This window comes from Cucurbita pepo, chromosome 8 (assembly GCF_057944985.1).
Source record: "Cucurbita pepo subsp. pepo isolate OVF chromosome 8, ASM5794498v1, whole genome shotgun sequence".
In the NCBI taxonomy this organism is placed as follows: Eukaryota; Viridiplantae; Streptophyta; class Magnoliopsida; order Cucurbitales; family Cucurbitaceae; genus Cucurbita; species Cucurbita pepo.
The window spans coordinates 5,934,801-5,960,802 of NC_141805.1; the positions used below are offsets into that span (position 1 = coordinate 5,934,801).

General features: G+C 35.8%; 2 pseudogenes; both read left to right on the forward strand.

The window, feature by feature from the left end:
- The first annotated feature begins 353 nt into the window (after positions 1–353).
- Positions 354–764, forward strand: LOC147791429 (14 kDa proline-rich protein DC2.15 pseudogene; annotated as a pseudogene).
- Positions 765–22,935: 22,171 nt separating this feature from the next.
- On the forward strand, positions 22,936–23,235 carry LOC147791430 (14 kDa proline-rich protein DC2.15 pseudogene; annotated as a pseudogene).
- Positions 23,236–26,002: the final 2,767 nt, after the last annotated feature.

A 26,002-nucleotide genomic window follows, 5' to 3' on the forward strand; every position in this document is an offset into this window, starting at 1 on the left:
TGCTGGGTACAAAATTTAATTCTATCAAATATTATTTTCCAACAATAATTTGTTTTAAAAAGTATTTGATATCTTATTATCAAACATCACTTGGTCTATTTTGTAGGCCATTTGACATTTTTATAATATTTTAAAAAAAGACAAACTAATTAAAAACCCATCTCTCAAATCAATTCCTCAAAAGTTAATAAAGTAACTGAAAAAGTTGGGTGTTTCATATCCAGCAATTTATAAGGAATTTTTTTTTATAATACAACAAATTCTCGAACCCCATTTATAAAAACCCCAACCCTTCTCATAATTCTTCACAAGCCATCGCACAAACCTACAAACCCTTCAATATCTCTCCACCAATGGCTTCGAAGCTCTCTTCACCCATTGCCCTCCTCCTCCTCCTCAACCTCCTCTTCTTCACTATGGTCAGCTCCACCTATGTCCCTTGCCCACCGCCGCCACCCAAGCCCCACAAGCCCACCCCGTCAAGGCAGCAACCATCACTCCCCAAGTGCCCCAGGGACACCCTCAAACTTGGCGTCTGCGCCGACTTGCTGGACGATCTAGTGCACTTAGTGATCGGCTCACCACCAAAATCCCCATGCTGCACCCTAATCCAAGGCCTTGTTGACCTGGAAGCTGCTGTGTGCCTTTGCACTGCGGTGAAGGCCAGAGCCTTGGGTCTCAAGATTGACCTCTCAGTTTCCCTCAGCTTTCTTTTGAACTATTGTGGAAAGAAGGTTCCGTTCGGCTTCCAATGCGCTGCTTGAAACCAAATCCTTTCATTTCCGTTTCTTGTTTCTTCTTCAATTTTCCATTTCAATGTCGTGTTTAAATAATTGGTTTGGTCGTACGTCGTGTTATGATGAGTTTGGAAATCTTCTCAGAATTCCACCATCTTTTTATAGTTTCATTACAATGCAATGTAACATAATGGTACGTAGTTTTTTTTTTTTCAAATGAACAACGTTGTTCGTCTATTCTTGTGTCTTATTACAAATTTGACGATGCATATGTTTGAAACCTCAAATCATGTTTCACCTGTGTCACTTGCATGAAATCATAACCCTTAACTTCAAAATTTTCATGACGAAAAATTAAAGAGAGTAATATTAACACTCAAGTTTTAAATGACAATGTTGATGAAAAATGTAGAGACCTCAATTTAATGAAAATATGGATGTGAGTGTAACAGCCCAAGTACGCCGCTAGTAGATATTATCCATTTGGAATCGTTATGTATCGCCGTCAGCCTTACGGTTTTAAAACATGTTTGTTAGGGAGAGGTTTTCACATTCCTATAAAGAATGCTTCGTTCTCCTCTCCAACTGACGTGGGATCTCACAATCCACCCCCTTGGGGGCTAGCGTCTTTGTTGGCACACCGCTCGGTGTCTTGTTCTGATGCCATTTGTAATAGTTTAAGCTCACCGTTAGCAGGGATTATCTACTTTGGCCGTTACGTATCACCGTTAGTCTCACGGTTTTAAAATGTGTCTGTGAGAGATGTTTCCACATTATTTTAAGAAATGTTTCGTTCTCTTTTTCAACCGACGTGAGATCTCATAGTCCATGGGAACTTTTGAAAAATTTATGAGAATATCTAAACCATCGTATAAGAATTTGCTATTCTAAACGAGGAAGAGGGTTATTATTAATATTATGTGTTGATATTTTTATTAAATATAAGGTCAATTTTATACAATATGATTAAAAAGTGGATTTGGTGGACAATATTAGATATCGACATATTAATGAAAAAAGAATACAATGGTCCGTGTCAATACTCTCGGTCACGGTCATTGAAAAGCAAATTGTAGAGATAATTGCTACATTTTTCTTTTTCTTTTCTTTATTTCTTTATTTAATTATTTATAGAAACAACTTTAATTTTAATTTTGAAGAAGACGATGAATAATTCGTGGTTCACTAAGCTGGGCAATTAATTTTTTTTTCTAATACTTATTTATTACAACCTTTTGATAATTTTTGAATTGTTATCCATTATACTTCATATTAATTACATCATCATATGCCTCTTTTATCTCGAATCAATGATAAGTATTTTAATATATTTAAAATTGTAAAATAGGTTTTTTTTTATTAATTTAATTTATTAGTATTTTTGTTGTATATATTTTTTTTTTCAAAATTGTCTATTGATATTGACATTTCCATAAAATCGAGACTTCCATATTTTAAACATTAATGTTAAGTAACTAATTTTGATATCTAACCTAAGGGCTATAACTTGAATAGAAAATGCAACTATTTTACCTTCATTCTCATAGCCTATATAGTGACCCTACATGGTTGTCTTACCTTCATCTAAAAGAAAATAACACTTGGTTTGATAATTTAAAAAAATACTCAGTAAATAATCACACTGTTGCGGTCGGAAAATGCAAATACATGCAACGATCTCTACTTTTCAGTCTGGATAGAGTTGAATGTGTAATATTTCTCTACACATGGACACATAGATCCACCTTGCAGACTCGTATACGTATCCTCTAAGTCTACTTGTTGGGCTAGCTTAAACTCACGTTGGCAGAAGCTATGGAGGGAAAGGAGCGTGCATAACACCATGACGTACATGGTATCGTAGTTTATGTAGTGTAATATATGGAGGTTCATGCATCATACAACCAAGCCAACATTAAAGCCATTTCGTAGGCGAAGTTATTAACGTATGGAAAATTAGAGTATCTTTCTTTAAGACCTACCTTGATCGGCACAAATGTGAGGATTGTTGAGCTATTCTTAGATATATTTATATTTTAAGTCTCTCCTTTCTCCGGTAGAGTTGAAGTGTCACAGCCCAAAATTTGAATCTCGAAATCAAGGGCTGGACCAACAGACTATGCAATGAAATCGTGTAATAACAAATAGAGAAGACGAGATTTCAAAAAAAAAAAAAACTTTTGCAATTACGTAAAAGGTTTAAAATCCAAAACAAGGTTTTCAAGTAAGAAAAGTATGGAAACTGTTTACAAGCAATGCATGACAAATCTAACAAAATTATGCACAGACTCCTAGACGCCCAAGGACACTCCTCTGTGGCATTAAGATTCAGCATGCATTCCCGCCTCGATCCATGGCATCACTCACCGGAAAAAAAAGAGTAGAAAGGAATGAGTATAAAAATACTCAGTAAGCAGGCTACTTGTAGGCTCTTTTCGCATCCTTATCTTGGTGAGTAACCACGGTCTTTCTCAGGTTTCTAAGGAGAGTGATCTAAGCTGCAACTCTCTTTTCTGTATCTTAGGAGGCTTGCCCATCTTAAGCATTGAAATGATCAGTGTCCTGAGGTGAGGTGCGACCTCATAAGTAAATCTGAGGGGATTGTATGGCTGGATCTGAAAATGTGACTCTCTCTGAACATCATCCATGGAGGTTAACTGGCAACCCTCACACGGGACCATACATCCACTAAACGGGGTGGGACCCCCTGTGTGCCGGTCAGCTACTGAGTCATCCTATGTGGCTCCACGTCCCCCGCTCAGGGACGGGTTTCTACGGCCGAGGAGTCCTGTTCAGAAGACCCCTTGGCTATCACCACTAGGTCTGGGCACCTGTCACACTTCCGTATCCGGATCTGCTAAACACAACGATCATCGTACCGGAGCTCTATCTCGATGGTACGATATCGGAGGAGAGAGGGAAGTGGAGGTTCTGATGACACTACCTACACTGCTCAACTCTAGCGGGCTACCTATAGTTACCGTGGTGACCTATTATTCTTTCTAGGGTAGAACCTGGTGGCTTAGACATAGATTCATGTATCTCTAGGATTCTCGTGCCTGGTCTCACAAACCTATCGAGTTAGGAATTCTGGGCTCTGGATCTGCCGGTAATCATTTTGCGGGTCTAATTGCACGGTATTCTAAAGGTCCCCCAATCAAGGGTCTCGTCTAGCCTACTTAGTCACAAGCACCCTAATCTAAGCTCATAATTTCTTCCTATTCATCAAGAAAGATACACAAGAAATCATCATGCATAAGAGTTAACACGCAGCAGTTCAGGCAATATTAACAAACATGCTCAACGGGAAGATAACGTCCATCTTTACCCGGAGCGCAGATTTCACAAGTTTCCCAACCTCCTCATGCATACATACATTATCAGAGTCTCAATCAAAACAGATTTAATACACATTTCGTATCTAGCTTTCCATAATCATCTCATATTCGCAGTTTCTATACTATTATGCTAAGTCCGGCTAGCTAATTTCATAGGTGGTAGCATGCATGCTTGTTCCTAGCGGTTCCTACAAGTACTGCTCGTGGGAATCCAAATGGCTACTTACTTGGTTGACGCGTGCCTTCCCGAGTTCGAGTTTTCTTGACGGAATGGATTCCAACAAATCCGAAATTTCCTTCACAAGTCCTAATTCACATAATAATAGGGTCAGCATCAAATCGGATCGGAAAACAAGCAAACAGAGACTGAACGGGAAGAAAATCGGTTCCTCACGCGCCCCCACTCGCGACACGCTTGCCGTGGAGGGTCACTATGCGCGCGTGCCCCACGCGCTGCTCCCCGCGTAGGCGCAGGTCAGAGGCACCGGGTCAGGCGCTTCACGTGCGGCGCGGGTCGGGCCGGCCAGGTCTGCGCGCCTGACGCGTGTCCTGCCGGGTGAGGTCGTGCCTCACCAGCCGGTGATTGACACGTGTCGATCACCGGTTCCGCCGCTCTCCTCCGTTGCCGACCGACGCGTGGCGGCCTCCACCTTCTCTCCTACGTTTTTTTTCATTTTCCAGGTCTCTTCACGTTTCGATCTATTTTCTTTCGACTTTTTTATCTTCCAATTTGTAATCCGATTCGACAAATTTTCTTCACGAACCTTGTAGATCTCATATTCTACTCCTTCGAAACAATTTTCTTAAAATTTTCTGATAATCACAGATCTTATTATTTGAGTTCGAATTCGGAGAAAAAAATACGAGTTCTTACCAAAAATCACGTTTTCTTGAAACTCCTATTCGAACGCCAATCTTGGCCGCCTTCACTCCAGAACTTAACCAGATAGCGCTGTTCAGGGTAGAGTCCAAGGATCAACACAAAACGTCACTAACACACAAAAATCTTAATGATTTCTCGATCTAGACACTCATGGACTACCCTGAAGTTTTTGGACATTTTGACGAAATAGGAAGGTGCGATTCATTAGAGCACCTTGCCTCGGACTATTGACGGTTTAGATTGGGGACTCGAATCTCCGACGTCCATTCAGATCCGATCTCCTCCTCCTCCCTCAAAACCTTAATCTTCTTCCCTCTTCTTTCTTCTTCCTCTCCCCTCTTTTTTCTCTTTTCCAAATTATGTCTCGCCAAAAGAGACCCCTCAAGTAATAAGGGCAAAATGACTGGTTTGCCTCTATTGTGACCTAATTTCTTTTTTCTTTTTTTCCCTTTTTTTTTTTTAAACACTCGAGCGCTACATGAAGCCTCAAGAAAAGCAGCCCAATAAATAGTTCATACTCGCAATTGTGCTCCATACATTAAACCTATGATAATAAGACAAACTATGAAGTTTGAATAGTTTATGACACTATGGGGTTCCGCTGACTTCTAGACGTCGTTACAGATTAGCTTGATTAGAGGGTCCAGGCGAGCGCCTGGAGGATTCACGCTCGCACGTGCGGGTCATGTGTAAAGAAGTACTACACATCCAATTTGTTCGAGATTGGAGGTCAGTCCTAGATGAGCTAGAGCTCGATCCCAAGAGCATGTTGCATGTGTTTGCATCAGCATGACCCCTACAGTGGGTCACTTACTGAATATTTTTCGAAATACTCAAGCCGTGTGCCAAATATCATTTTTCAGGTAAAGACAAAACGCCCATGTACGGACGACGACGACATCGGAAATAGATACTGTGGCCCGTGCATAAGGTAGTTGCATGTTTAAATTTTTAGTTAAAGAAGTATAGGACGCTTTTATTTCATTATTTAGATTATTCTATTTGTAATTGTTTTGTTTTAATTTTAAATTCCAACGTTATATTTTGAAACAAGTAAGACCGACAATGTGTTCTATTAGTTTGAAGTGTTCTGAAACATGTTTGTTAGGGAGAGGTTTTCACATTCCTATAAAGAATGCTTCGTTCTCCTCTCCAACTAACGTGGGATCTCACAATCCACCCCCTTGGGGGCCAGCGTCTTTGTTGGCACATCGCTCGGTGTCTCGCTCTAATGCCATATGTAATAGCCTAAGCTCACCGTTAGCAGGGATTATCTACTTTGGCCCGTTACGTATCGCCGTTAGTCTCACAGTTTTAAAATGTGTCTGTGAGAGATGTCTCCACATTATTTTAAGAAATGTTTCGTTTTCTTTTATAACCGACGTGAGATCTCATAGTCCATGGGAACTTTTGAAAAAATTATGAAAATATTTAAACCGTCGTATAAGAATTTACTATTTTAAACGAGGAAGAGGGTTATTATTAATATTATGTGTTGATATTTTTATAAAATATAAGGTCAATTTTATACGATATGATTAAAAAGTGGATTTGGTTGACAATATTAGATATCGACATACTAATGAAAAAAAAATACAATGGTCCGTGTCAATACTCTCCGTCAATGAAAAGCAAATTGTAGAGATAATTGCTACATTTTTCTTTTTCTTTTTCTTTTCTTTATTTATTTAATTATTTATAGAAACAACTTTAATTTTAATTTTGAAGAAGACGATAAATAATTCGTGGTTCACTAAGCTCGGCAATTAATTTTTTTTTCTAATAATTATTTATTACAACCTTTTCATAATTTTTGAATTGTTATCCATTATACTTCATATTAATTACAACATCATATGCCTCTTTTATCTCGAGTCAATGATAAGTATTTTAATATATTTAAAATTGTAAAATAGGTTTTTTTTTTATTAATTTAATTTATTAGTATTTTTGTTTTATATATATATATTTTTTCAAAATTATCTATTGATATTGACATTTCCATAAAATCGAGACTTTGATATTTTTTTGTCAACATTAACATTTGAAACATTAATGTCAAGTAACTAATTTTGATATCTAACCTAAGGGCTATAACTTGAATAGAAAATGCAACTATCATACTTTCATTCTCATAGCCTATACAGTGACCCTACATGGTTGTCTTGCCTTCATCTAAAAAAAATAGCACTTGGTTTGATAATTTTAAAAAATACTCAGTAAATAATCACACTGTTGTGGTCGGAAAATGGAAATACGTGTAACGATCTCTACTTTTCAGTCTGGATAGAGCTGAATGTGTAATATTTCTCTACACATGCACACATAGATCCACCTAGCAGACTCGTATACGTATCCTCTAAGTCTACTTGTTGGGCTAGCTTACACTCACGTTGGCAGAAGCTATGGAGGGAAAGGAGTGTGCATAATATCACGACGTACATGATATCGTAGTTTATGTAGTGTAATATATGGAGGTTCATGCATCATACAACATTAACATCACAACATAGTTCCATAACATGACATAATCATATTATAGTACATCTTGTATCATTGCATAAACATAACATACCACAAAACGCATCAAACAATCATGAAAAATTCATCATTCGTGCATCATACAAGTCATTCAACCAAGCCAACATTAAAGCCATTTCGTAGGCCAAGTTATTAACGTATGGAAAATTAGAATATCTTTGTTTAAGACCTACCTTGATCGGCACAAATGTGAGGATTGTTGAGCTATTGATAACTCTCTAATAGTAGAGTCATATTAAGTTCTTTTGTTGTTAATATTGCACTCTTATTCACAATTTACTCATTTATTATCCCATTTATTCGACTTAGTGAGCATGAAATCGTTTATTGCGGTCTAACATGAAAAAAAATATGATTTTGCATAAATCGATCTTAATTGTATGTTCAATTGAGTTACGTGGTAAAATTTGAGACATTTATGCTAAACCACGTGGGAGTAGCAAATTTGGAAACAAATAGGGGATGACATGGAAATTTTAAATCCACGTTAGCAGTCCAAGTGGGTCATTGATTACCCAATGAGAAACATCCTATGTGGACAACTTATTCATTTTCAGCCCTAAAGGGGAACCCATGCTCAATATAAAAGGAAAAGAAAGATTAAGAGGAGGAGAGCCACACTTTGGGGAGAAAAATCGAATTACACAGCAGCAGCCTCTGCTGCAGTGAACTGCTATGAAACTAGAGAAGAAGAAGAAAACCCTAATTCAGCAGCTGTTGACAGCAGAAGGAAAAGAAACCAACAAGGATTGATTAGGGCAAAGAGGTGGACGTGAGAGCTCAAGAGAAGGGAACTTCCATTGACGAACGACAACAAATCGGGATAACTCTCTATTTCCTTATTCTCTTTTCTTATTCCATCAATTTTACTTGATGAAGATGCAGATTCCTCTGTTTAATTCAGTTTGTATGGAGAGCTAAACTTAATAGGGGAGGCGAGAGAGTTTTATATAGTTTAAGTATGTTGACGGTATGATTTTAGTTTATTAAAGAGTTGTTGTTAATGATTTACATGTATGTTTAATTAGCTACTTTACATACATAGTTGTTCTCTTGTTCGGGAGAAGAGAGGGAGCAATGAAATCCTCTTTAATACTCTAGTTTGATAGCAAGGAGACTTGAAGGGTAATAGAAGGGTTAGGAATAATTCTTCTCCTATAGCCTTGTTAATAGAAATTACAACGATTATGGAAATAATCACCATTCATGATCCTCGGAAGTGGGCTTGAGAATCTATTAAAAGGAACTAAAATCAACCACAAAACTCAACAACTTATCTATTTAATCTCTCTTAGCCGAACCTTCCTCATTATAGTTGATTGTCTCATAATTTTCTGTTTTTCGACAGCAGTAGCACTCTGTTTTAGTTTTGTTTAAATAGTTAAAATCTCCAACACCCATTTGAATGTTACCCAAAAACTCAATTTCCAGCGATAAAATTAATAAAAAAGATAGGTTCCCTGTGGAATCGATAATTTACTTATTACTTGGTACATGTGATAGTGTATACTTGCATTTATTCTTGTGAATTTTACATCATTTTATTCTATACATCCACAAGCGATCAGCTATTCTTAGATATATTTATATTTTAAGTCTCTCCTTTCTCCGGTAGAGTTGAAGCCTCAAGAAAAACAGCCCAATAAATAGTTCATACTCGTAATTGTGCTCCATACATTAAACCTATGATAATTAGCCAAACTATCAAGTTTGAATAGTTCATGACACTATGGGGTTCCGCTGACTTCCAGACGTCGTTACAGATTAGCTTGATTAAAGGGTCCAGGCAAGCGCCCGGACGATTCACGCTCGCATGTGTTGGTCATGTGTAAAGGAAGTACTACACATCTAATTTGTTCGAGATTGGAGGTCACTCGTAGATGAGTTAGAGCTCGATCCCAAGAGCACGTTGCATGTTTTTGCATCAGCATGACCCGTACAGTGGGTCACTTACTGAGTATTCTTTAAAATACTCAAGCCGTATGCCACATATCATTTTTCAGGTAAAGAAAAAACGCCCATGTACGGACGACGACGACATCGGAAATAGATACTGTGGTACGTGCATAAGGTAGTTGCATGTTTAAATTCTTAGTCATAGGAGTATAGGACGCTTTTATTTCATTATTTAGATTATTCCATTTGTAATTGTTTTGTGTTAATTTTAAATTCCAACGTTATATTTTGAAACACGTAAGACCAACAATGTGTTCTAGTAATTTGAAGTGTTCTGAATGTGTTTTAAATTTTTCGTTATTTATGATGAGTATCTAAGAGTTACATTCCGCATTTAAGAGATAAACATGAGACTTGGTAGCGACTCTGAGTATGTAAAAATTTAGGATCGTTACATAAAACATTAACTTGAGACTAAAGAATAAGCTAAACCTAAATGGGAATGAGTGAATAAAAAATAAAATACGAGGAATGCCAAACCGAATCAAATAAGTTAACAAATCAAAATTTGTTACCCATGCAGTATTAGAAAGCCATGACAAAGGGATGATCTTAGAGTCAAGGTCGAGGCCTAAGCCATCGAGGCTAGAAATAAGTCACTTAGGTTGAGGCCACCTTGGTCAGGTTGAGAAAATCTTGATGAATAGCTTTACTAAGTAAGCCTATGTCAAGGCAAACACCTTCATCCAAGTCTATGATGAATCTCTCTACCTTCTTTGTCTTCATGTAGACCAATTTCGAGGCTAGGCTAAGCTCATTCGCCTCATGAATTCTTGGTATATTCCTATTGTTTTATACATGTGACCATGCTCAAGTAATACTCTTCTCATAATGTCGTGTGATTAAACCACCATTAGGACTGGATATAAAGGTCATCTGCACTTTCTCCATCAGATTTAGAGCAAAGCTTTTTCCTTTCATTTTGACATTGAACATGTCTTTGCACTACATCTCTAATCAATCACTCCTTATTCTCAAACAAGTAACTGTCCATGTTTTTCGAAACTTTTTTAGGGAATGATGAGGCATGATGATTTAGAATAGAATTTCGAAGAAACAGAGTGTATAAAGCAGTAAAAAAGTGCTTAAAATCGAAACCCTAATTCGGAAACCCCAAACCGAGACGTTTGAAACTCGTGCTAAAAAAAACCGAGCAACCGTACATGTTTTTCAAAACTTTTGTGGGGAATTATTAGGCATGATGATTTAGAATAGAATGTTGATGAAATGGAGTGTATAAAGCAGTAAAAAAGTACTTCAAATCGAAACCCTAATTCGGAAAACCCAAATCGGGACGTTGAAACACGTGCTAAAGAAACCGAGTAACTTTCCATGTTTTAAGAAACTTTTTTGGGGAAGGATTAGGCATGATGATTTAGAATAGAATGTTGAATAAAAAGAGTGTATAAAGCAGTAAAAAAGTGCTTAAAATCGAACCCTATTTCGGAAACTGCAAACTGGGACGTTTCAAACATGTTCTAAAAAACCGATAAACTGTCCATGTTTTTCGAAACTTTTGTGGGGAATGATTAGCCATGATGATGAAGAATAGAATGTCGAAGAAACGGAGTGTATAAAGCAATAAAAAAGGGCTTAAAATTGAAACCCTAATTCAGAAACCCCGAACCGGGACGTTTGAAACACGTGCTAAAAAACCAAGTAACTGTTCGTGTTTTTCGAAACTTTTGTAGGGAATGATGAGGCATGATGATTTAGAATAGAATTTTGAAGAAACGGAGTGTATAAAGCAATAAAAAAGTGTTTAAAATCGAAACCCTAATTCGGAAACCTCAAACCAAGACGTTTGAAACACGTGCTAAAGAAACTGAGTAACTTTTCATGTTTTAAGAAACTTTTGTGAGGAATGATTAGGCATGATGATTTAGAATAGATTGTCGAAGAAACAGAGTGTATAAAGCAGTAAAAAAAGTGCTTAAAATCGAACCCCTAATTCGGAAACCCCAAACCGGGACGTTTGAAACACGTGCTAAAATAACCGAGTAACTGTCCATGTTTTTTGAAACTTTTGTGGGGAATGATTAGGCATGATGATCAAGAATAGAATGTCGAAGAAACGGAGTGTATAAAGCAGTAAAAAAGTGCTTAAAACCGAAACCCTAAACTGGGTCGTTTGAAACACGTGCTAAAAAAATCCGAGTAACTATCCATGTTTTAAGAAACTTTTTTGGGGAATGATTAGGCATGATGATTAAGAATAGAATGTCAAAGAAACGGAGTGTATAAAGCAGTAAAAAAGTGCTTAACATCGAAAAAAAATGTTTCGTTCCTCCTTCCAACTAACGTCTCTAGTTGATCAATACAGATATATGTGGACCAATTAACCCCGAGTCCTTCGGCGAAAATAGGTATTTCATTTCCTTTATCGATGATCACTCATGGAAAACTTAGGCTTACTATCTGAAAGAAAAATCCAAGGCATTCGAGGTGTTAAAAAATTTCAAAGTAATGGTGGAGAAGGAAACATGTAGACACATCAAAGCTGTTGTGGCTAGTATACTTTGACGACTTTGATGGAGTACTGCGAGGAGCTAGGCATAAGGTGATTTTTAACCGCACCGTACACCCCTCAATAAAATGGTGTGGCCGAGAGAAAGAACCGGGCCATTCTCGACATGGATATCTCAATGCTTAAGAGAAAAAGGATGTCGAAGGAATTTTGGGCAGAAACCGTGCAATGCACCATCTACGTACAAAATCGATGTCCACATGCAAAGTTAGATGATCAAACACCACAAGAGGCTTGGAACGGACAAAAGCCTACAATTTCTCACCCTTAAAATGTTTGGTAGTGTGGCTTATGCTCACGTACCGGACCAACGAAGAACGAAGCTCGAAGACAAAAGCAAAAGGTATATCTTTATTTGATATGATGGGAAGACAAAAGGATACAAGCTACTTGACCCGATTAGTAAGATGATGATAGTGAGTCACAATGTGCGAGTAAATGAATCCAGCGAATGGGATTGGAACAATTTGACGGATGTCAACATCGAAGTAGGAGAATCATCAGTTGCTACACCAACAGACTCAGAAATTTTCAATGATGAAGATGAACCACGACAACCCAAAATGCGGAGTTTGCGAGTTTTGTATGACTCAACTAATGAGGTACACCTTGTATGTCTTATGGCAGATGCTGAAAATACCAGCTTTGAAGAGGCGGTGCGAGACACGAAGTGGCAAACCGATTCATCGCAACAACACATGGGAAGCGACAAAATTACCGGTAGGAAGTCAGCCCATAGGTGGGAAGTGGGTATTCAAGAAAAAGATGAATGCTCAAGGCGAGATTGAACGGTACAAGGCGCGACTTGTTGCGAAGGGATACAAGCAAAAGGCTGGAATCGACTATGACAAAGTGTTTGTTCCCGTCGCTAGAATGGAGACAATCTGATTGATCATTTCCCAAGCAGCCCAATTCAAATGGCCGATTTTTCAAATGGATGTCAAGTCAGCATTCTTGAATGGTGTGCTTAAAGAAGAAGTATACCTCGAACAACCTCCCGGGTATGTGAAAATTGGAGAAGAGAAGAAGGTACTAAAATTGAAGAAGGCGCTTTACGGGTTGAAACAAGCACCATGAGGATGGAATACTCGTATCGACACATACTTCAAGGAGAACGGGTACAAGCAATGTCCCCACGAACATTCACATTATACAAAGAAGAGTGGAGGCGATGTGATACTTGTCGCTCTCTATGTCGATGACCTCATCTTCTCAGGCAACAATAATGAAATGATAGAAGAGTTCAAAAGCACAATGACGCGAGAATTTGAGATGACAGACTTGAGCTTGTTAAAGTTTTTCCTCGGTTTGGAGGTTAAACAAGGAGAAACATGTATTTTTATATCACAGGAGAAATATGCAAAGGAAATTTTGAAGAAGTACAAGATGAAAAATTGCAACCCGGTATCTACACCAATGGAACCAGGTGCAAAGCTCTCAAAGTATGATGAAGGAGAACGAGTAGATGCAAATAGGTACAGAAGCCTGGTGGGAAGCCTTCAATCTTACATGCACAAGGCTAGATCTTTCATTAAGTGTTAGCATAATAAGCCGGTTCATGGAGGAGCCAATTTATTCACATTGAAAGACGTTGAAGCGAGTTCTCGATACGTCCAAGGAACATTGTCACTTGGGGTTATTCTACTGAAAAATAGAATATTACAAGTTAGTCGATTACTCTGACAGTAATTGGTGCGGAGACATAGACGATCGAAAAAGTACATCGGGTTATGTATTCTTCATGGGCAACACAGCATTTGCTTGGCTTTCAAAGAAGCAACCGATCGTGACACTCTCGACGTGTGAAGCTGAGTATATAGCAGCATCTTGATGTGTGTGTCACGCAATATGGCTTAGAAACTTGTTGAGTAAGATGGAGCAAAAGCATCGAGGTTCAACCGTAATACAAGTTGACAACAAATCAGCAATTGAGTTGGCCAAGAACCTAGTAAACCGTGAAAGAAGCAAACACATTGACGTTCGATTAAATTTAATCTGAGATCATGTGAAGGAAGGAAATGTGAAATTGCTGCATGTGGCAAGTCAGGATCAAGTTGCGGACATCTTTACAAAACCGCTACCGAAAGTACTTTTTGACAAATACAAGAAGACGATTGGCATGGCAGACGACAAGAGCATTGAAGTTTATGTGCGGGAGTTTTGTTGGAAATAAACTTAAATGAAAAAAAGAAGAGAAGGGTAGTTTTTTATTTTGTTAAACTTAGTAAGACTTTTGAAATTTGAGTGAAAAGGCCAAAGAAAATATAAAGGGCCAAGAATCATCCCACGAGAAAATGGGTGATGGGGTAGCTAATTTTATATCTTAGAAACCCTATAAATTGATTCGTTTTTATTGTAAAATGCAAGAGGCAGAGAGCAAGAACAAGAGACAGAAAGCAAAGTGTACAGTGTAATAGAAAATAGCTTTTTCATAATTTCTTTTGTCCCCTTGTCTCTCCCCTCTTGACACCTCCTTCACAGGTTCGTGAGAGTTATTTAAACAAGTTGATTTCAGAGCGAGCGTCTATTTTCTACAAGTTGGTATCAGAGCCATTGTTATTTTCAACAAACTCAAAATCCCTAATCAAATTCAGGACTTTTATTCCACGAATCCTCTCATCTCCTTCATATTCCGCCTTGAGGTAATCCCAGATTTCCTTTGCTGTTTTGAGAGACATTATTCGCATGAAGATCATTTGAGATACGGCTGCAAATAGGCAAGCTTTTGTCTTTGATTTTCTTGTCTTCTTTTCCTTATGTGCTTTGATTTTTGCTACAATAGGATTTGCTGGAAGTGGAGGGACCTCGTAATCCTCTTCTATTGCTTCCCAAAGATCCAAAGCCTCCAAATAAGTCTCCATCCGAACTTTTCACATTTGATAATTGTCTCCATCGAAGACTGGTGGTGCAACAGCTAAAAAACTAGATTCTCCTTCCATTTTGATCTCACATATCCTTAAGAAGACGACTTTGATACCAATTTGTTAGTGAAAGAATGAGTGATTGAATGGTTGAGGAGAAAATTGTATTATGAAGACCAAGAAAGGTCTAAATATATAGAGAGAATATAAAAAGATATTAAAAAATCTACCTAGAAATCTGCAGTAACAAACCAGTAAACAAATTAAAACTAAATCAACTCCTAACGACAACGAGATTTAATTAGATATTAGCTGATAGCAATCTAAACAAACACGTGATCTTTAACAGTCCAATTGATGATACAAAGGCTGTTTCTCTTACAATTTCATAATTATTTCATCTCTTGCATCATCTTAGGGTTGTTGGTTGCCTACGCTCGTTATTTGGTTGTCATAATCTATATTTATTAAACGAAAGGTCTCCCACATTAGGGTAGTCGTAGTGGGGACCGACACTACTACAGGCATCGATGGTGCCACTTGTGGTACTGTAGGTAGCGACAAGGCTAGGCCTATACGACCCTAATTTTCCTAATCAAATATAGATACTACTACATACATGACATGGCTAATACGTGTGGAAAAGTCTATGAAAATATTTCATAAACGATGTCGTGGATTTAAACATTCATAATAAATTCATTAAAACAATATTGCTATGAACAATATAGCAAAAAATAGCTGATGTGAATTTAAATGAGATAAAAAAAAATATAAGGCGATGGCGTGATATAACCTAAGGACTACTAAAACAAACATGAACACAATACCTTAGCTTTGATCTCATGGCCTTCACCGCGACGCCGTCACATCCATACGAGAGTACCTTACCTGTACCTAAGAAAGAAGAGTAACATGCGACTTAGTATTTTAAGAAATAATCCATAAGTAACCCCACTGTTGAAGTAAGAAAAATGCAATCAAATGCAATATGGTGGGACCTATCATTTCATAAAACCATCATGACATGACTTTAAACTCAGTCCGGGCAGGGTTGAATGTGTAGTACTTATATACACACGGCCCACGCACGTGCACATAGTCTCACCAGATAGACTCATGTATATATTCCCTTGGCCTCATTCATCAGGTTAATGCACGTTCATGCTATCGGAAATCACATGGAGAAAGGACCCACGTAATATCACGACAAAAATAGATATCGTAATGTACGCATTCGTATTATTCACAATGGGAAAGTATCCTGGTGCAAATGACGCACATAAATGCTTGAGGTCCCCATAGCTTAAAACCATGACATAAGTTTATGATTCAAGTCATACCTCCATTCATTCATGACATACAAAGTTTGTGAGACATGCATCCGTAATAATTAACATAATTTACATAGCTTGGTGTATGAAGTTTTATGCATCATATCATCAATATCATAAATATAATTCCACAAGATGGTAACATGGTATAGTCGTATTATAGCATAGCTTATAAAAATACATAATACGACATAGCGTAATTTATAACATAGCATAACATCACATAATACATGCAAACAGTCATAATAATGACATGTGCAGGGTTCACTAAATTTCTTGAATTGATGTTCGTTTTATCCTACTCGTCGAGGAATAGTTCCAAAAGTAACTCCAAATCAACTTCCTCCATTTTCTTTTTTCTTCATGTTCTCCAAAATGGCATTGGCTAGAAATAAAAGAAATGATAGTATGAAGATTGAGAAATAACACACACATCTTAAGCTTGGAATAACTCTAGGAACTTCTCCATCATCATTTTCATGTGATAAATGTTATCTCTCTAATGTGCAATTTCATCACTTATCGAGCTAAAATCTATATAGATATTTTTTTTCTTTACTCAAGCTTTTGTCTAACTGCATTGGCTCATAATATATCACTAGAGTCTTGTCGATCATGTACTTACCGAGCAAAAACACGTGGAACACATGAAGTAGGGTAAACATTCTTGTATTGAGAAGTAAATTTGTATTTGTTTCAAGATCCTTATGTGTAGTAATGACTTAATTTAAAATAATTATAAATTCCACCTCTTAATTTTTAAAATCTACTTTAATTAAAAGAATTAAATTTATTTCACATGAAATTAAAATTATAAATATGAAACCTATCTTTTTAATAAAATGTAGAATATTAACCAAAATGAACATATATCATTGGATTGGATTATATCATTGACTATAATGTTGGATTTGAATTTAAAAATAAATAAATAAATATATGGATATTAATTTCTTGTAGGTCAATTTCATTCCGTTTTGTTTTTTTTTTTACTTTAATTTATTAGTCGTAATGGTCCCTCACGTAAATAACTGATACGAACCGTTATGACATTTTCATCGATAGTTGACATATACATTCATTGTTCAACAATTTATTTAACTTGCATTTACTGTTTCGATCATAAAGAAAAATATAATTAAAAAAAACTTATACAAAGATAAATATTTAACTTGCATTTACTGTTTGATCATGAGTAGAAATTTAAGTTTAGTTATTGACATGCAAAACTACAATATTTGAATAGTTAAAGAGAAACTATTGGTAGAGTTGATATGGCTTTTTTGGGATTGATTAAGAATGACAACAAAGGAAATATAATGTTTTTTAATGGATCAAATCTGGAAGGTTAGACTTTTTATGGTTGCAAGTAGAGAATAAAGTTTAAATTAAGAGTAAAAAAAAAAATAATAAATAAAAGTCATTAAATTGACTAATTAATGTTTTTATATTTGATTATGCAATGTATTGATTGGTGGAGTTCTGGGATGTGACACACCTCTCTTTGCTTGTCCATTACTTTGACTTTCTTTTAAGTAAATTGTCTTTTCTTTTTTTGATGCCTTCCAAGTTTTCAAGTTCATCTTTTTTCTTTTTTTGATATATTTTAATTATAAACTTTCTATTTTCGATCTATTAAAATATTATGTCGGCGAGACAATAAATAGTTTTTGAACAATCAAATCATACTAGTAGATTATTTGTGCGTCACTCTCAATAAATCATTTTATTAGGATAAACAAATAAATTTTGATTAGTTGACAATAGTCTCTATTTTTAAATTACGGTAAATGCCTTACATTCACTAACCTGGATGAGAGGTGTCACTACACGTACGATTCTTCAACGAAATACTCAGTAGAATCTTTCTTATGAAGCTATGAATTTACACATTCAATTTAAAAATAAGAAATAACAAGTACCATCAACGTTAGAAAAGAAACATTAACATGATTCCAGTACGAAGATGAGAACCCTGAACTACCCATGAAGAAAAACAATGCATACTACTCTCATAACTTAGCTTCTATGACCATTCTAGAATCACGGTCGTATGTGTAGGGGTGCTTTACCTTTACCTAATATATAAGGGTAGTATGTGGCTAGTATTTGAAGAAATACTCAATAAGTAACCCTACTGTTGGGGTCAGATAATCCAAACAAACATATACATGATAGGACCTACGCTTTAAAGCAATATAACATGACATTGAGCTCTTTCTAGTCTGGGTAAGGTTGGATGTGTGGTACTTTTTCAGACACCACTCATGTAATAGCCCAACAATAAAGAAAGAAAGAAACAAATAAAATAATTATAAAAAAATAATAATAATAAAATAAATAAATAAATAAACAAAAAAACAACCTTTCCCCCTCTCCACTAACCTTTCATCCCTCCCCACAATTATCTCCCCCCCTCCCCTCCTCAACCCATCCTCCTGCCACAAAGCAATAGAAAAACAACTTCAGATTTACTTGAGAAAAAAAAAAATGAGAATGACCTTTTTACTCAGCTGTGATTCATGTGAGATTTATGTGAAGATAGATCTGATCAATAAGATATATATTAAATCTTCATTTTCTTTTATCCTATTGTTTTTTAGAAATCACAGCCAATTATAGTTAGATGTTCATTGAATTATTACAATGGTTTAGCTTTGAGTTAGAAACTAAATGTCCATCATTCATATTCTAGCAAATCATTAGTAATATTAGATTAAATTTATATCAGTAGCCAAATGAATAGATTAAAAATAGAATGACCAATAAAATTTGTGAACGGTAAACATTGAGGTAAGGAAAGATTTGGAAACAGAGATCCACTGTAAATTTAGAATACATGAGAACAGAATGAAAAGGGCACAGGGAACAAACAAAAAAAAAATTAGGGAATTAAAAACCACAAACTAAATTTAGAGGGAAAGGTAAAAGCAGATGGTAAATACAGAGAGTATAAAGCTCAGAATAACTTAAATAGTTGTATATACTTTTCTTTCTACAACAGTAACTATGGAAAATAAGATTTTTAATAAAAATATAATTATTGATTATATTTCAAGACTTTTAACAATGGGTCACCCATGTAAATGAGAGAAATAATTTTATAGATTTCAAATTTGAAACTGATTTTCTGGGCTCACATAGGTTGACTCGGATTTCAAAGGACGGAATCGAACATTCATTAAAGATCGTGACAACGATTTAAGCTAGCCAAGTAAGTGAACTTACTATCGGCATGGTTATATTTGTTGTTGACACGTGCACCGTGATTCTGCACGTGTCATATATATTGATATGTGTGAATTATTTGTGGATCGATATGCTTCTTATTTGTTATGTATATGTTATAATATGTGAATTGTTTAATAATAATTACGGTACGATGTGTTCAATGATATGTTTGAGATAGGATACGAGAAGGATGCACAAAACAAAATGTAACGATAGGAGTAAAATACGTTCATGAAACGTTAAGGTTAGGTTACATACCAGAGTGATATGGATAAGAGAGATTGATGGAAGAATACAGTTAGGCTACGGGTAGAAAGGGATATGTTTGTGATAGATTGATAGAACGATAGCGTTAGGTTAAGTTCTTGTGATGAGATGACTAAGGTACGTTAACGTAATAATATGTCTGTGATAAGTAAAGAATGTTAAGGCTATGATAAGTTAGAGAACGATATGACTATGAAGTGTTTATGTTATGACTCGTTTATGATATGAGACATTGTGATGCAATATGTTATGTATGATGTGTATATGATGAAATGTTATGTTAAAAGCATAGAACGTTATGTTAAGTCTCCTAAATTGTGTGTATACAGCACGATATGAATGACATGAAATTACGATAAATGACATGAAGTATAACCCCGTTAGAATTATGTATGATTTGAGAATTGAAGGATGAGAAACGATATGACATGAATGATGAACGATATGAAAAATGATATGATACGTACATAATGCTAGCGGGGTTGTATTAAAGGATAATGAAAATGGAAAAGTTTTGGGACCTCATGCATTATGTGTGCTCATGCATTTGGGAGGGATACCCCTATCCCATCACGAGGGTACGGATGCGTACATCCAATGGCAGGACAACGATCGTTATGCTCTACATAGCGCTGCCGTGACGGTTACTAGTTCTACCGAGTGTTTGGCCTAAGGGGCTCCCAGAGTATTCCCACCGGATAAGGAAGGTGGCCCAGCAGTGTGTGAATTAGCTGGTGAGCCCATACTCGCACGTATGGGCTGTGTGTAGAGTATATGGTACACGTCCAAAATTATCCGTTACGACAGCATCGTAGGGAAAACGAAACGAAAGATAGGTCTCATCATTTCATTGCATGTGATTGTTGCATTTAACCCCAATAGTGGTGTCACTTGCTGAGTATTTCTTTAAATACTAAGCCATATGCTACTACATTTTTTTCAGGTTAAGGTAAGGCATTCTAGTACGGTTGACGACGATATCGCAACTCGAGACCAAGGCACATGCAGAGGGTAATGGTATTTATTTTCTTATACTTGGGCTAGAATAGGATGTTTTTAACTTAAACTATTCATTTTATTTAGTCTTTTGTTGTGTCGTTTTAATGATGTTTTCAAAACACGTAAGTCCATGACTTTGTTTTAAAATAAAGGTTATGTTTTATGGAATTCAAATAAAGTCTTCCGCATTCAATGATTATGGTACGTATACAGTAGCGACCTTAAATTAAGTAGAAAATTTCGGGTCATTACAGCTCACATGCGCACATGGACCGTTAATGATGGACCCGTTTACATACCCCTAAGGCTTGACTCGTTGGGTTAAATGTGCTGACACGCCGAACACCACAGAGGGAAAGACCCACATGATATCATGACGAACATAAATATCGAAAGTACACATATGTACTAACATAACAGAGATGTATCATGATGCACAACATACATAAATGCGTGAGGTCCCAATGGCTTAAAATGAGTAAGAATCATTTCATTTATCCTTTTATTCATGTCATAGTACACATACGAGACATGTATGCATAGTATTCATCATGGCTTTCATCATGCATCATCATTAGTATAATATAATCTATAACATGCCTTTACTTTACATGACATGACATGACATTAGGTATATAACATGTTTTAGTTCCTGCTTGGTACAAAATTTAATTCTAAAACTAAAACGTGATTCCTTAGTTCAAATTTGAACTATTGCTACAAAATTAACACAATGAACAAAAAGAGGGTTCAAGAATTTAACTTACTCAGATGACCTCCTTAAACGGCGATACTTCCTTCAAAAAATTGATGTTGATATCCAACGCAAATTAGGCGATTGATCCAATAACTCACTTCTATTTAGGGTATATTTTTTTTCAAAACTTTGTTTTACTCCTTTAATTACATTCTACCCCTTAAGTAACATTAATCCTCTAATTAAGACTTTGTTTATGATTGTATCTACTAATCCTAGAACTAAGATTATTTACTAAATATTTTTTATAATCAATGTTTTCTATTTTTTAGGTAAAGGCAAAGACATCTTAAGCAGCACAATGATTGCTATAGAAGTTGGGAGAGACTTTCGATAGAGTTTTGTTTATATTTCAGTTTTTCATTTTTTTAATATCTTATTCAAACACGTTTTTATTTGAAACAAGGATGGGTTTCATGCTATCGAAGTTTAACTGTCCAATATATGTTTTAAAATTCATTTTTGGGATCCTAAATAAAAGTCTAATTTTATTTTTTATTTTTTTTTAGATCTTTTATCTTATAACCATTTCATCTCAATTAAATTTTAAAAGATTTTCAAAGCATGCATGTAATAACAATCATAGTCTTGTCATGTTTTAGAGGTTGTATTGTTATGTCATACTAACATCAATATATACCACAACTCATTGTTAACATATATTTATCCGCTTTGACTCATTATACATCGCCGCCAATTTTACAATTTACTAGGGAGAGGTTTCCACACCCTTCAAAATGACATGGAATCTCATAGTTATATTTAAAAAAAAAAAAAAAAAAAAACTATATTATATTTGTAAAAATTATTTGTGCTAAAAATAATCTCTAGATTATCATCTATTGCCCACTTGTCTGGAGTGTTCTATCAAATATTATTTTCCAACAATAATTTGTTTTAAAAAGTATTTGATATCTTATTATCAAACATCATTTGGTCTATTTTGTAGGCCATTTGACATTTTTATAATATTTTAAAAAAAGACAAACTAAATAAAAACCCATCTCTCAAGTCAATTCCTCAAAAGTAAATAAAGTAACTGAAAAAGTTGGGTGTTATAAAAAAAACGCTATAAAAAGTCTTTTTGAAAAACCCATCTTTCAAAAAAACGCTATAAAAAGTCACTCTATTATAGCATTTATTATAGTTATAAAAAAAACGCTATAAAAAGTCTCAGACTTTTAATAACATGGGCTGTCATGGACGTACGAAAAACGCTATAAAAAGTCTACGATAGGCAGTTTTCGAAAGCTATGTTATCTATTATTTCTTGTAGTGTAAAGTAACTCAAAGAGTTAGATGTTTCATATCCAGCAATTTATAAGGAATTTTTGTTTTAAAATACAACAAATTTCCAAACCCCATTTATAAAAACCCTAACCCTTCTCATAATTCTTCACAAGCCATCGCACAAACCTACAAACCCTTCAATATCTCTCCACCAATGGCTTCCAAGCTCTCTTCACCCATTGCCCTCCTCCTCCTCAACCTCCTCTTCTTCACTATGGTCAGCTCCACCTATGTCCCTTGCCCACCGCCGCCACCTAAGCCCCACAAGCCCACAGCGTCAAGGCAGCAACCATCACTCCCCAAGTGCCCTAGGGACACCCTCAAGCTTGGCGTCTGCACCGACTTGCTGGACGATCTAGTGCACTTAGTGATCGGCTCACCACCAAAATCCCCATGCTGCACCCTAATCCAAGGCCTTGTTGACCTGGAAGCTGCTGTGTGCCTTTGCACTGCGGTGAAGGCCAGAGCCTTGGGTCTCAAGATTGACCTCTCAGTTTCCCAATGCCCTGCTTGAAACCAAATTCTTTCATTTTCGTTTCTTGTTTCTTCTTCAATTTTCCATTTCAATGTCGTGTTTAAATAATTTGTTTGGTCATACGTCGTGTTATGATGGGTTTGGAAATCTTCTCAGAATTCCACCATCTTTTTATAGTTTCATTACAATGCAATGTAACATAATGATACGTAGTTTTTTTTTTTTCAAATGAATAACGTTGTTCGTCTATTCTTGTGTCTTATTACAAATTTGACGATGCATATGTTTGAAACCTCAAATCTTGTTTCACCTGTGTCACTTGCATGAAATCATAATAAACCCTTAACTTCAAAATTTTCATGACGAAAAATTAAAGAGAGTAATATTAACACTCAAGTTTTAAATGACAATGTTGATGAAAAATGTAGAGACCTCAATTTAATGAAAATATGGATGTCAGTGTAACAGCCCAAGTACGCCGCTAGTAGATATTATCCGTTTGGAATCGTTATGTATCGCCGTCAGCCTTACGGTTTTAAAACATGTTTGTTAGGGAGAGGTTTTCACATTCCTATAAAGAACGCTTCGTTCTCCTCTCCAACTGACGTGGGATCTCACAATCCACCCCCTTGGGGGCCAGCGTCTTTGTTGGCACACCGCTCGGTGTCTGGCTCTGATGCCATTTGTAATAGCCTAAGCTCACCGTTAGCAGGGATTATCTACTTTGGCCCGTTAGGTATCGCCGTTAGTCTCACGGTTTTAAAATGTGTATGTGAGAGATGTTTCCACATTACTTTAAGAAATGTTTCGTTCTTTTTTTCAATCGACGTGAGATCTCATAGTCCATGAGATCTTTTGAAAAATTTATGAGAATATTTAAACCGTCGTATAAGAATTTACTATTCTAAACGAGGAAGAGGGTTATTATTAATATTATGTGTTGATATTTTTATTAAATATACGGTCAATTTTATACAATATGATTAATAAGTGGATTTGGTGGACAATATTAGATATCGACATATTAATGAAAAAAGAATACAATGGTCCGTGTCAATACTCTCGGTCACGGTCAATGAAAAGCAAATTGTAGAGATAACTGCTACATTTTTCTTTTTCTCTTCTTTGTTTATTTATTTAATTATTTATAGAAACAACTTTAATTTTAATTTTGAAGAAGACGATGAATAATTTGTGGTTCACTAAGCTCGGCAATTAATTTTTTTTTTCTAATAATTATTTATTATAACCTTTTCATAATTTTCGAATTGTTAACCATTAAAATTCATATTAATTACATCATCATATGTCTCTTTTTATCTCGAGTCAATAATAAGTATTCTAATATATTTAAAATTGTAAAATAGGTTTTATCTTTTTTTTATTAATTTAATTTATTAGTATTTTTGTTTTATATATATATTTTTTTTTCAAAATTATCTATTGATATTGACATTTCCATAAAAGCGAGACTTCGATATTTTTTTGTCAACATTAACATTTTAAACATTAATGTTAAGTAACTAATTTTGATATCTAACCTAAGGGCTATAACTTGAATAGAAAATGCAACTATCATACCTTCATTCTCATAGCCTATATAGTGACCCTACATGGTTGTCTTACCTTCATCTAAAAGAAAATAACACTTGGTTTGATAATTTAACAAAATACTCAGTAAATAATCACACTGTTGCGGTCGAAAAATGCAAATACATGCAACGATCTCTACTTTTCAGTCTGGATAGAGTTGAATGTGTAATATTTCTCTACACATGCACACATAGATCCACCTAGCAGACTCGTATATGTATCCTCTAAGTCTACTTGTTGGGCTAGCTTAAATTCACGTTGGCAGAAGCTATGGAGGGAAAGGAGCGTGCATAATACCACGACGTACAAGATATCGTAGTTTATGTAGTGTAATATATGGAGGTTCATGCATCATACAACCAAGCCAACATTAAAGCCATTTCGTAGGCGAAGTTATTAACGAATGGAAAATTAGAGTATCTTTGTTTAAGACCTACCTTGATCGGCACAAATGTGAGGATTGTTGAGCTATTCTTAGATATATTTATATTTTAAGTCTCTCCTTTCTCCGGTAGAGTTGAAGTGTCACAGCCCAAAATTTGAATCTCGAAATCAAGGGCTAGACCAACAAACTATGCAATGAAATCGTGTAAAGACAAATAGAGAAGACGAGATTTCAAAAAAAAAAAAACTTTTGCAATTACGTAAAAGGTTTAAAATCCAAAACAAGGTGTTCAAGTAAGAAAAGTATTGAAACGGTTTACAAGCAATGCATGACAAATCTAACAAAATTATGCACAGACTCCTAGACGCCCAATGTCACTCGTCTGTGGTATTAAGATTCAGCATGCATTCCCGCCTCGATCCATGGCATCACTCACCTGAAAAAAAAGAGTAGAAAGGAATGAGTATAAAAATACTCAGTAAGCAGCCTACTTGTAGGCTCTTTTCACATCCTTATCTTGGTGGGTAACCACGGTCTTTCTCGGGTTTCTAAGGAGAGTGATCTAAGCTGCAACTCTCTTTTCTATATCTTAGGAGGCTTGCCCATCTTAAGCAGTGAAATGATCAGTGTCCTGAGGTGAGGTGCGACCTCATAAGTAAATCTGAGGGGATTGTATGGCTGGATCTGAAAACATGACTCTCTCTGAACATCATCCATGGAGGTTAACTGACGACCCTCACACGGGACCATACATCCACTAAACGGGGTGCAACCCCCTGTGTGTCGGTCAGCTACTGAGTCATCCTATGTGGCAACACGTCCCCCGCT